Source organism: Zootoca vivipara, chromosome 9 (genome assembly GCF_963506605.1).
Source record: "Zootoca vivipara chromosome 9, rZooViv1.1, whole genome shotgun sequence".
Classification (NCBI taxonomy): domain Eukaryota; kingdom Metazoa; phylum Chordata; class Lepidosauria; order Squamata; family Lacertidae; genus Zootoca; species Zootoca vivipara.
This window is the reverse complement of record NC_083284.1, coordinates 29,602,139-29,616,319: the sequence shown is the minus strand read 5'-3', so window position 1 is coordinate 29,616,319 and position 14,181 is coordinate 29,602,139. Positions and strand designations below refer to the sequence as shown.

Below are 14,181 nucleotides of genomic sequence, written 5' to 3'. Positions count from 1 at the left end.
TGTCTGCCCAGTTTATAAATCATTGACAAGCCCTGTTATGCAAGCGACCACTGGTGCTTAATGTAGCCTGAATGTCAGCTTGTTAGACACAATCTGTTGATCTTTCCTCTGGGCCATGTGTGTGGAGGGGGGTGGGGAGGAGTCAATGGGATGTTGTAGAGCTAATAAGCATTTAATCACTTTAGGCAATCCAAGTCAGCTAAAGAGATAGTCCTGAAAGGTGCCGAAATGTACGGTAAGCACCTTCTTCCTAGTGGGTCTGAATATCTCCAGAATAATTACATAAGATGGCTTTTTAAAGGCTGCAGTCTCATATACACTTACTTTGGTGGAAAACCCATTCCATTCAGTGGGAAACTTACTTTTGACTAAATATGTATAGAGGTACGGTAATATGAACTGGGGCAAGTGAATTTAGAAAATAGCAGGCATTGGATTTTTAATGACTCAACCAATTCATATAAAAGAGCAGGTTTTTCCATCCTTACATTTAATACCAGTCTAACAAAAGGCTGGAGGAGACTCTTGAGAGTCCCATGGACTGCAAGAAGATCAAACCTATCCATTCTTAAGGAAATCAGCCCCGAGTGCTCACTGGAAGGACAGATCCTGAAGCTGAGGCTCCAATACTTTGGCCACATCATGAGAAGAGAAGACTCCCTGGAAAAGACCCTGATGATGGGAAAGATGGAGGGCACAAGGAGAAGGGGATGACAGAGGATGAGATGGTTGGACAGTGTTCTTGAAGCTACCAACATGAGTCTGACCAAACTGCAGGAGGCAGTGAAAGACAGGAGTGCCTGGCGTGCTCTGGTCCATGGGGTCACGGAGAGTTGGACATGACTAAACGACTAAACAACAACAACAAACAAAAGGCAAGCTATTACTTTGTAACTGCCAAAGTTAGTCTCTCTGAACAACAGGGACATCTTCTGTATCCTAGAAAAGTCACCACCAGATCACATATATCAAAATGATTTTTTTACCCCCACTTCTCATACATGTGTTGATCATCCCCAACAGTTTTGTTAGGAATGCACTAACTCACTTTTTAAAAATCAAGAGGCTCACTCCAAGAAGGAAGACAATTGAAATGATTATCTCTTTCTGATTTGGCTGATGGCCTGATAAGAGTTCAGCTTTATAAGCAACATCTGTCTTTGGAAAGCTGCTTTCAAAAAAGAAAAACAGCAGTCTAACTTAGGTTAGGAAAGGGGTTGGAGGCAATATCAAATCTATGTTTTGTAGTACAAACACAGAGAGTTACATTCCTATATATACTTAACATGGAAATGGTCCTGAGCAGAGTAGCTCTTACTTCCAAGTAAACATACAGTGGTACCTCAGGTTAAGAATTCGTTCTGGAGGTCCGTTCTTAACCTGAAACTGTTCTTAACCTGAGGTACCACTTCAGTTCATGGGGCCTCTCGCTGCTGCCATGCCGCCGCCACACGTTTTCTGTTCTCATCCTGAAGCAAAGTTCTTCACCTGAGGTACTATTTCTGGGTTAGCGGAGTCTGTAACCTGAAGCGTCTGTAACCCGAGGTACCACTGTACTGCACAAGTGATGGTGGTAAACTACTTCTAAGTCAATAGTGCTAAGTCCATTGACCATGCAGGGAATTATTATCATCATGCATACTGATAGCAAACTCATTGCCTGAGTGCCTATCATTACATAGCCAAAATGGCACTTTCCACACACAAGAAGAAGGTAGCATCAACAGGCATGAGGAAGCTTGAAGGTTTTCAGAAGCATAAGAAAGGGAAAGAGGGGCATGTTCATTTCAGTGAATCGTCTTCCCAGGTATGGTAGACCACCTGGGCTGTGAGTCCTGGAAGGCCTGATTCCTGCCTTGCAGACCTTTTTATATCCTATGTCCTTTTACAATATGGTGGGGTTTTTTTGGGGGGGGGGGTATTGGGTTGTTTTTATTTTGATTATATTTTTTGTGGTTTTGTATATTGCCATTGTTCTGTGAAGCACCCTGAGCATAGCTGTCAAGTTCTCCCCTCTTTTAAGGGAAATTCCCTTATGCTGAATAGGCTTCCTCGTGAGAAAAGATATAGTCATCTAATAATAATAATAATAATAATAATAATAATAATAATAATAATAATAATGCAGTATATAAAGTCTAATAATAATAATAATAATAATAATAATAATAATAATAATAATAATAATAATAAATACCTGGTCTGGAAGTGGCCCCAGCTACAAAAACTGTGGCTGTTGAAGATGCTTGGCTGACTCTTAATGCAGACCCAGGTCATAGAGCCCAAGCTAGGAACCACAATTGGCAGGAATGGCAGCAAAAGCAGCAGATATGTTCTGCGCATATGATACTATTTCATTCTCTTGTTAATGTTGCTGTTTTAAATGTGCATTTTTATATTTGACTTCATTTAGTAATGTTTTATTTTGTAATTTTTAAGATAATATTTTAATTTCCTGTTGATTATGTTGCCTTGACACTATACTTTATATCTGACTTTCTCTGGTAATGTTCTATTTAATGTGCTGCAAACTACTTTGAGACTTTTTCTTAAAAATATAAAGTGGTATAGATATGAACTGATTAATAATAATTGATAATAGTTGCTATATTCATTGGACGGGTGAAGTGTGAAGCAATTTAACTTAGATCTAGGTTTGTTGGCAACCAAAAGAACACCCAAATTTGTTTTTAAATTGTTTTTGTGAGTTGCATTAAATGTTTTGTGCACACTGCCTATGTGAGCTAAAGTCGCAAAGCAGTATATACAGGTATGTTTCATAAGCGGGACTTGACAGGCTTAGAAACAAAAACTTTGCTTAAAACAAACTGTTTACTGGGTTGAAGTTCACTCCCACTGCTTTCTTCCCAAATACCATTTTATGTGTTGACGCAAAAGTATGATTTGAATGCTTTTCAGATGGAAAGGTACAAGACAGACATTCTATGTAGTTAGGAAGCAGCTAATTTTCTCTCTGTACTCTCATTTTCCCTTACATTACCCAAAGGTTGCAGTTTTTTCATATACAAAATAAAACACTCAGCTTCTGGGCATTAACAGAGAGAACATGAAAAGGTCACCATGGTGAGCTCATAAGTTCTGCATTCATAACTTGCCTTTCAAAGCAAATAGCCACCACTGCAAGGGCTATTGAAGTAGATCAGTCAGAGCGGCAGGAAATTGTTCACAGCATGATGCACATTTACTCCTTTTTATTATCACTGTTTTCATTCATAAAGGATCACTTTAATAACCAACAAAGGAAGAAGCTGCCAGGACAACTGAAGTATGCTGCCTCATGCTGTGGCTAAAAGCATTGGTACTTTGTTACTATGAGTAACCACTGCTAAAAATGCTATTGGGGGACACCATTATTCCCTGGTATTAGGACAACATTACCTCCATTTTGCAAAACATGCATAGCTATTTGTGGGAAATGAGGGGTCCTCTGTGCTACTCCTCATTGGCAATCCTTTAGCTACATGATGGATCACTTTCCTTTGCATCTGGGTCTATTTTTCACATGCAGCTATGAACGGCAAACAGTGGAGGGGTGCATTTGTAATTGAGCAAACCACCCTCCTCCAAAATCATCAGAAAACCAGCTAGCAAGTCATAAATCAATTCTGGCAAGTGGGATATGAAAATTTGGCCATGGTGTTTAGCCAAGACCACAATTTAACCGGCATAACTTTGTTTAATAACAAAAGAATGTTGTTCAGGGTGCAAAATCTATGTAAATATTGTCTACATGTACATGCAGTACACACAGAAGAATGTACTTAAACTGTATTTTTGTTATTACCATTTTTAAAAAAGAATACACACATGAAGTAAATTCTAGTTTTACACACACACACACACACACACACACACACACACACACACACACACCAATATACAGCTAGCCCTTTTTGGACTTTCCAATGTTGTACAGAAATGCAGTATAGAACAGCCATTCCAATGTCATCCTGCCCACTCCGATTCCCTCCTTGCCTTATCTGTTTCACATTATTTATGTGAGCCAAGAGGCTAACTAGGACAAAGGAACTTTATCATAAGTGATAACAGACCTAATAACAATGAGTAATAATAATTGAAATAGTAAGAATTATTGACTAATATTAAAAACTAATAAAACAAAGGACAATTGATCCTACAACATTCTGCAAACAGTATCCTTCAGAAGCACAAAGTTGCAAACATTTAAATCAGGGCTTTTTTTCACCCAGAACTCACCAGAACTCAGTTCCGGCACCTCTCAGGTGGGTGCCATTGCCATTCCAAGAGAACAAGGGAGGTGTTCATGGTGAGTTCTGGCACCCCAAAACATCCCCCCCCCCGTCCAAAAAAAATCCAACAACAATGGAAGAAAAGTCCTGTTTGACCAGTATTTGACGAGAACCTATGATCTATCAAGTATCCTAAAAAGTAAATCTCTCCTTTAGAAAGGATTCAATAAGTTCTCTGGTAAAACTAGCCAGGTTGAACAAGTCTCATAGAACTGGAAACTACAAGAATTTTGTCCACAACCTCAGACCACATTAACTAAAACTCATGTAGGCAATTGCAACTTTACTGAAACACCAATAAAAGGCAATTCTGCAGTGGAAACAGAAAAGTTACAGCTTTGCATACTGTCATTTCCTAAGGAAATGAGGACTTTAAAATAAATAAATAAAAAACCCTGATGATTCCTGAGACATTAGTTTATAATTCTGCCAACTACATTTTACAAATAGCTCAATCTTTCAAATCCCTCTTTGACAATGATAAATTAACAGTGCTTATAGCTCCAGACAATGTATAATTACCAATTATTTGCAGAATAAAGAGTGAGCAATAGAAACATATAGTCGTGCTGCAACACGTACTACATGCTCAGGAAGAATGTGCCACTGTTTTAGGCAGCCGCCTCTTTTGTCGTTTGAAAATTATGGAAAACTATTTCTTCAGCAGATTTTAATTGCCATTACAATGAAACTGCATTTCAGATGCTATCATTGCAGCTTAATTTAATGGTTAGCCAATGTTCCTTTGTGCAGTTTTTCCATATATTAGATATTTTATTTTTAATATTTTTAAATATTGCTTTTATTATTGTCAAAGTACAAATCAGTCAAAATAGACAACAAAGAGACACATAAATATAAATAATATTTATATTCAATGACCTAGAAGTACGAAAGTTAAGAATAAAGTAGGCCTCCCTTTCATGTAAAGACAAGACACATTAGGAAGGGAAGAACAATGAAGTGAAAGGAAAGCAGCATTAGTTGAAAGTTTCTAAAGAACAACAGCAGAGATTATTCTATGTGGAATTAAAGGGGTAATTCTATTAGTGCTGACATCAACTAGCCAAGTGGGGGAAGGGGGAGATGTTCTTCAGCAACCCAGCTGAGTAGCATGTTTATTGAGGTTGCATATGCTCTAATTGGCTGTGTAGTTCTGAGGGAGTTTTGCTCTGTATGTTTAATTGAATATCTACCTGCTATGTACAGGGCAGGAGGTAAAAAAGAGAGAAACCTCTCTGTTCCTTTTTCTGCTTTTATTCAGTTTCCTCAGTAAAGTGTAATCAGTATTTCTTTTCTCTCTGGCCTCCATCTGTGTTATTTAAGTGACTTAAAACAGAGAAAAGCCAGTGAAAATAGTCGTGTCTTGAAATACTTGACAGTGCAGTAACAGAGAAAGAGAGTTGGCTGTCCGGTGGAAGGGCATTCCAATTGAATGAAACTTAAGGGGAAAGGGAGCTAGGCATGGAATACAGTAGTTAAACCAAAAAGAAACTTGTTACAGGTAGGTAGCCGTGTTGGTCTGAGTCGAAGCAAAATAAAAAAATTCCTTCAGTAGCACCTTAAAGACCAACTAAGTTTATATTTTGGTATGAGCTTTCGTGTGCATGCGTGTGTATCTGAAGAAGTGTGCATGCACACGAAAGCTCATACCAAAATATAAACTTAGTTGGTCTTTAAGGTGCTACTGAAGGAATTTTTTAAAAAGAAACTTGATAGCCATAGAACAGGGATGTCCCTTTAGCTGTTATTGGACTACAACTCCCATCATCCCTGACATGCTGGGTGGGGCTGGTGGAGCCCATCATCCAGAGGGCCACAGCTTACCCATCCATCCCATAGAGGAACAGGTCCAAGGAAGACTATATGCAGAAAGAAGATAAGTTTATCTATAAAGGAGTTAGACCTTGGAGGCATTTGAAAGTAAATCCATGAAGTGGACAAGGAAGGTAAGAAGAGAAACCAGTTAGGGGGATAGGATGTGAGTGTTGGCTTAAAGGAACCAGGGCAGAAACCAATGGCCAGGAACTCCAATATGAAAACACAACAGCAAACTGAGGCCTCAGTGCAAGGATGGTTAGCGTTGATCCAAATGTTTCAAACCCCTCATATTTGGGGGAAATTGCTTCTATATGGTGGTGACATTCCACATGATAGAAGCAGCATTTAAAAACACTTCTCCAACTTGTTTAACCAAAATGGATGGCTATTCAAAACCTCTCCATTGTATATCATTTTACATGCAGTGAATTTTGAAGTGAGGGGAAGCAAGCAATTCCTTATATAGTTTCACAGAATAGTAGAGCTGGAAGTGGGAAGGGACCCCAAAAGTCATATAGCGCAACCCCTGCAATGCAGATTTCTGGAGTGCTATGAATACAAGAAAGAACCATGTCTTTAAATTAGTTTCTAGGCACCACTGAGAAGTAATGTTAGTGCATGATTTGGTATGCTTCATGCACAGTTTAATTCCCTTAATTTAGGCCACATTCGTACATACTCCTGCAGCACAAGAGCTGCTTCTTTGCGGCGCAGCCCCTCCTGTTCTCATGTTAATAGTTGGAAACAATCACATCAGTCCTTCTCATCCAACAATAGTCTTCCCTGAAACTTTCAGACACTGCTTATGTGGACAACTCCTCCAGGCCCTACTTATAGAACCAAATATCAATAATGGCAATTTTTAAAAAACAACAACTATTAGTTGTCTCTTATCACTGTGAAGAATAAATCAAGAGAACTATAATTCCTCTTGATATACTGCTGCACCTCATTCTCAAGGGAGTTAATATTAGACATGCATATTATGGGATTCCCTTTCAGCGATATGACACGTTCCCGTTCAGAGCAGTAGTTATAATGATTGCTGATATCCACCGCAGTTCTTGGTCATGTCAACACTCCTCAAAGGAGTTAACTCAACTGGTGGCATACAGCTGGAGTTCCAACTACTGTCAGAAAATAGTAATGTATAAGAGGTCTAATTAGTCTGAAGAGTGCTGGTGTTTTTCTTTTTGTCATGGATTATACTAATCTTCTCAGTATGTGCTATATATGCAGTCATTGGGTTGACTCCAAAGGGCCTCTTGTGAGAGTGGGAAATACACTCTACGCATACAAGGGGGTGCCCCTGATTTATCTCAATTCCTTTCTCAAGTGCCATATCCCACACTAAGGATAGTTCAAAACTTTGAGCATTGCCTGGGAGGGATTCAAGCACATAGATGAGAAGCATTTTTTTTTGCATCTCAAAAAAAGAAGAAGAAGAAGAATTTGGGGAACTGTAGTTTAGCCCCTCACAGAGCTCCAGTTCCCAGCACCCTTAACAAACTACAGTGCCCTCTTTGGGTGGGGGAAAGGTACTTTAAATGCACTTTAAAAGTCTGGTGTGTACACAGCCTAGGATTGTGCAATTAAAGTGAATTAATGGGTTCTGTTCCTCTAATCCGCTTGGGGTGGGGGGAGAATTGGACTCCTTGAGGTTTGGAAACTTAATGGAAAATGCACCGAAAAGTGTGGGATGAGTGAATGACTAGAGGAAAGATGTGTAAAATGTTCCGCAAGCAAATCGCCAGTTCAATTCAATTCAATTCAACACCTTTATTGGCATATATAAGAATAAAAACCATATAGACCACCCATATGTGTTATAATTCTAAAACATACAGTAAAGAGGGAATCCTCGGCATTCACTATTATACAGGCCAAACTACCCCAGAATTAACTTCAAAGATCCTGGTCAAAATTGTACCATATGGTACAAAAATTGTACCATAACATTAGAGTCATCTCTCAGTAGAGACTGCGCCGAATAAATAGGTCATCTGGAAAAGTCCCAGCTTTTCAGGGGGCTGCAGTAGGATGGAGAAGATGGGAAAGTTGACTTCCGCAAAAAAAAGGTCTGCTCATAATTCTTAGGATCCAACCCAATACTTGTGGCTTTCTTCAACAAATGAAAATGCAAGAAAGAATCAGTTGCATTCAACAATTACATGACTGGAAAGCTTATGAAACAGCCCTTTCCTCTCACCCTCCTGTGCCCCACTGGATATGCCCAAAGACCTGTTCAGAGCGTTAGGGTAGGTTGCTATAGGATTGCAACAGGAGAAGGACCTAAAATATGTGCTTACATAAGGGGAGGGGACCAATGTACATCTATGTAGTTGGAGCCTTAGAGTTCACTTGCAGGAACATATATTTAGGATGAGGTCCCAGATTCTACCAGCATAGTCCACAATGGAATAGTACTTGGATTTAAATGGATTGTCTTGCTGAAGTCAGCAGAGCTAATACAGCTAAAACCAAACTAATATTGTTGCCAACTGAGGTGTTAAATGCTTACATTGTATTTGAAAATGCAACAGTGGCTATCAAGTAATTTTGTACTGGTTACAGTTTTATCTTTCTTCTAGATATAAACTAGTTTAATTAATATCAGAAGGATAGAACTGATTTGGAAGTCTTCCTATTTAACTTCTTGGTTTTAAACCAGGACTTTATAATGTACTTCCAAAGAACCAAACCCAAGCCAGCTGTTTTCAGAAACAGACATTTCTTATCTTTCAATATCATTCATTAGAGCATATTAGGGGAGGGAAGGAATGCCACAAAACAACAAGGTTTCTAAGTTCCCAGAAGATTTGTTACAAATTCTAAACCAAAATAGTTCTAGGCCTTAATTTATGTAGACATTTTCCCCTGATATTGGCAGGAGAAGGGGCTTTTTCCTCAGCTAGTGGTAAATATTATATAAATAGAAATTGCTAAAATCTCAGATTCCCAACAACTGGAAATCTTTTTCTGCTGCTCTTGATCTCAAAAGCTGAAACTCCTTCAAGATGACATTAATGTCTCATCTGCACTTTGCTAAAATAATAAGGAACGTCCATGTGAATCTACATGACTGTTTAAATTCTACACATCAGTAACGCATATTCCCATATTATAAAACATTTCTGTCAGCAAATCATATTGTTAATATGTCTTAATCTTTAAAAAGAATAATAATAATAGGGCTCAATACCAATTCGCATTCTGCACCAAAGATGACCCAACAAGAGTTTGATGTAGCTTGGTGACAGAAGCCAGGAAATCCTTGGTTCAACTCTTACCTACCTGAGCCGCTCATTCACTGATTACCTTACAATACAATCCTGTGCATGTCTATTCAGAGGTAAACCCCAGTGAGTTCAATGGGACTTACTTCTTGGGAAGTGTTTATATTAGGGATAGCTCAATGTGGTGTCCCCCAGATGTTGATGGATTCAAACTCTCAATGGATCCAATCACAATGGCCAGTGGTTAGGGAGGATGGGAACTGTAACCCAATAACATCTAGAGGGCACCATGTTGACTATCCCTGATATATAGGATTGCAGCCTTTAAAGCCACGATTGTTTCAGCCTCAGTACACCACCACCATATGTGTAATATTGGGCATAATAATGTGGGCATCTTGTAAGGATGATTGAGATGAGAAAATACTTTGAATATGCAGGAATAGATCTTTGTTGTTGTTTAGTCATGTCGGACTTTTCGTGACCCTATGGACCAGAGCACGCCAGGCACTCCTTTCTTCTACTGCCTCCTTCAGCTTGGTCAAACTCATGTTGGTAGCTTTGAGAACACTGTCCAACCATCTCGTCCACTGTCATCGCCTTCTCCTTGTGCCCTCCATCTTTCCCAACACTTCTCATGAGGTGGCCAAAGTATTGGAGCCTCAGCTTCACGACCTGTCCTTCCAGGGAGCACTCAGGGCTGATTTCCTTCAGAATGGATAGGTTTGATCTTCTTGCAGTCCATGGGACTCTCAAGAGTCTCCTCCGGCACCATAATTCAAAAACATCAATTCTTCGGCGAACAGCCTTCTTTATGGTCCAGCTCTCACTTCCATACATCACTACAGGGAAAACCATAGCTTTAACTATATGGACCTTTGTCGGCAAGTTGATGTCTCTGCTTTTTAAGATGCTGTCTAGGTTTGTCGTCGCTTTTCTCCAGCAGGCGTCTTTTAATTTTGTGACTGCTGTCACCATCTGCAGTGATCATGGAACCCAAGAAAGTAAAATATCTAATATGTAAAGTATTATAATAGTGTTTGTGCTTCTATAGTATTAGGATAAAGTGGTGGTGTTGATGTTACAGTCAGGACAAAACCATTGCAGCTACATACAGTAAATAATTATGGGTTGTCCTCCTACTGAAGGGCTATAGCTCAGTGGGAGAGATCATGCTTTGCATATTACAGGTCCCAGGTTCATTTCCTGAGGTCTCCTGAGGTCTAGAGAAGCCTTCATGTCTGATACCATGGAGAATTGCTGCCAGCCATTGTAGACAATAGTGAGCTAGTGAAATAAATGGTCAGTGTCATTCCTATATTTCAATGGACTACGGTTCGGACTACAGTGGTACCTTGGTTCTCAAACGCCTTGGTACTCAAACAACTTGGAACCCAAACACTGCAAACACAGAAGTAAGTGTTCTAGTTTGCGGACTTTTTTCAGAAGCCGAACATGCTCCGTTTTCAGTGTTATGCTTCCGATTTGAGTGCCACACCTATTTTTTTGAGTGTTGCACTGATGTCTGTCTGTTTTTGCTATTTATTTTGCATTTTTGTTTTTGCGGCTTTTTTGTGACTATGGAACCCAGTTCAGTTACTGATTGATTGATTGATTGATTGATTGTGTGACTCCAGTAATTTGTTTATTGCTTTCATTTTATGGATCAATGGTCTCATTAGATAGTAAAATTCATGTTAAATTGCTCTTTTAGCTTAGGGGTTGTTTTTAAAAGTCTGGAAGAGATTAATCCATTTTGCATTACATTCTATGAGAAAGCACGTCTTGGTTTTGGAACGCTTTGGTTTTGGAACAGGCTTCCGGAACGGATTAAGTTTGAGAACCAAGGTACCCCTGTATATAATTATTTTCCTCGGCCAGCTTATTGTCATCAAGAAATATGTCATTCATTTATTTAGAAATTGCTTATATACTGCTGTATCATAAATAGATATCATATATCATAGCAGTTTGCAGTATAAAAACATAAAACCAAACAATAACATCATAAAATGTTAAAAACATGTCAAAGGCAAAAAGAAATTAAAAGCAGACATCAACAGACCATTGTGATTGATGTACTCTTAATTGCCTGCATAGGCCTGGCAGGATAAAAAAGTTTTCAGCAGGCATTTAAAAGTTGGCACCTAAGGCACCCGCTGAATCTCTATTGGCAAGATTATTCCCCCAAACTGGGCCAATGACACGAAAGGATCAGTTTCTCATTGCAGAACCCAATCCCAACTTGGTTTAATGAGAAGTTAAGAGGTATTCAGCCCTACTCACTTTAATGTGAATTGTTTGCTAAAGTATTAGGAAATATTAAAAGATGTGATTAACTTAGGTCAGCAGCCTTAGATGAAGAGAGCCATTCAGATGTTGGTTGAACAGAACTTATGGACTAATGGCAATGGGTCCTTAACATGTTTTACTTGCTGTAGTAGGTCTACTATGACTGCCTGCAAGGGATTTCAGCCTAGCTAGTCTCCATCCAATTCATACATCTGATGAAGACAACTGCAAGCAAAATCAGTGCATGGCCAAGTTCTCACATTTCGTGCTGAGAGGAAAGGCTCCAGATTTTTCCAGGACCACTTACTCAGTACATCTGATTATGTGCTACAGTGTCAAAATGTGACTGCAGTCAGCTGCCTTGTAGGCATGCTCTTATCCTTTGAGACCCATACAGCAGCAACTGCTTCTTCCAACCTTCTGCATCAGACTGCATCAATAGCAGTTTGATGCATATTGCAGCTGGATGTCTGAAAAGTGCTGCCAGAACTTGAATGCTTCCTCTGTGGCTGGCTGTCCTCCTTGACAGTGATGGGCTGGAAAATCTCAGGAGAGGATCAGCGCTCAGGGTATTCTGGCAGTTCCTGGGTTGGCCAGGGTCCAAGGTGGAGCTGCAGAATTCATTGAAACAGAATATGGAAGTTGACTGTCAAGCAGTCATAAAATCCAAATCATAATGTAAAATACAACAAATACAAAAATAAATTGCAATTATGTTTAATAACCTTCTGTATTTATGCTATCTAATGCGCCATTGAATCTAATGCGCGCCTCAATTTTCAAAACCTTGAAAGCAAAGAAGTATTTGCTGGCACCGTCAAATCTAATGTGTGCCCTAACTTTTGTGACATAATTTGGCTAAAAAAGGTGCGCATTACATTTGAGTAAATACAGTAGATTATATGTTCTATTATTGGATAATAACTGTAATATGAATTTCTAATTGAAAGAGTATCCCTTACAGTCAGTATTATTATTATTATTATTATTATTATTATCATTATTATTATTATTATTCACTTTTTCAGCCCCTTTTCAGTCAAATCAGTCTCCCATACAGTACAAAAGCACTAAAAATAAAACATTAACAACCACAAAGCATTAAAAATAGTATTCCATAGTTGTAATATTGCAGGCCCAAGGTGCAGAGCAATCACGGGCAGCAAGCCCCAGGTGAGATTGCAATCAACACAGGACAAGCATTTGAGATTTGCCTGGCCTTTTATGCCCAGGGAGTGGATCAGAGTAAAACCTGTGTGTGTGTAGGCTTCACCTAGGTCCACTCGCTAAGCCACACCACCAAGCTCACCACAGTTCTTAATAAATAAAATAATACAGTGAGGACATTGTTTTTGTTTGTTACTATGTTGTGTATTTTTGTGTTTTTATATTTTAAACCGCCCTGTGATCCTTGGATGAAGGGTGGCATAGAAAACTAATAAAATCATGAAGTAAATGATGTGAATTTGCTTGCATACTATTCATGTTGAATTAAGGGTGCTATTTACCATTTAGTCAAATACTAACAATTTTAATAAGGCTTCAGCATGATATGAATATGTAACTTGCATGTCTCTTGAGCACAAAGCTTAAGTAATGTGCTTGTATTCATATGGCAGTGAATCACACTTTCATATTGTGTGGTGAAATGGTTATATCTTGCACAGCATACTGAAAAATCCAGCCTAAAAGTGAGCATAGGGTGGGAACGGCAACTGTGACTGGGGAAATTTTTGAAGTAGCCAGAAGAGCTGGTGGATGGTATTGAAATATCAAATTTAAAAGGGGGGGGGGAGAAGTGCCTGCATTTTAGTGAGTGGTACAAATCGCAGTACTTAAGCCAAGGGAAATGAGATGACAGTGTTTTTGTACTTACGATTATGTGGCTATGGGGCCAAGCACAGTAATGGAAAATGCTGTGGAATTCAGAGACTCGAATCAACTCACCATCTGCAATAGCAATATAATTCCAGGAAAGATAGCTGTTCAGTCTTGTTTTGCTTTTGTTTCATAGTGGGATGGTGTTAGATTGTTGCAGGAAGTAGTGAATTGCTGAGAGTGTGGACTTGGGCAGAGCCAAGAAGAAAACACTAAAATGTGAGTGATTTATTTCAAGCTACAGTAAGCAGAAACCCTTTCAGGCTTGAAAACTGTGTCTTCGAATCTGTGACATTCATTTTTTCTAAGTATGTTTAGATATATCTATACTATTTAAAATTCTGTGTTGAACAGATGAGGTCAGGTTGAAATGGTTCTACCAAGGTAACTTCTGAGTCCTGGATAAATTGTAATTTACTGAGGACGTATCTGGTTGTAATTTACTGAGGATGTATCTGAAGAAGTGTGCATGCACACGAAAGTTCAGACCAATGACAAAATTAGTCTCTAAGGTGCTACTGGAAGGAATTTTTTTTTATTTTGTTTTCACTGAGGACAGTTTCTGTTGGTAGATCTGGTTTCTTCATCAATCTTTTTAAGCCTGTGAGCACATTTTGAATTTAGGGGATGTGTGGTGTGTGCCAGTCACAAAATGGTAGCCA

General features: G+C 38.9%; 1 long non-coding RNA gene across 1 annotated transcript; it reads right to left on the bottom strand.

Moving 5' to 3' along the window:
* Positions 1 to 8,463: 8,463 nt before the first annotated feature.
* Positions 8,464 to 13,701, bottom strand: LOC132592631 (uncharacterized). The gene is made up of 2 exons (XR_009558126.1): positions 13,518 to 13,701; positions 8,464 to 12,252 (listed from the first exon to the last, which is right to left on the bottom strand). It is a non-coding gene; the product is annotated as an uncharacterized LOC132592631 (long non-coding RNA).
* Positions 13,702 to 14,181: the final 480 nt, after the last annotated feature.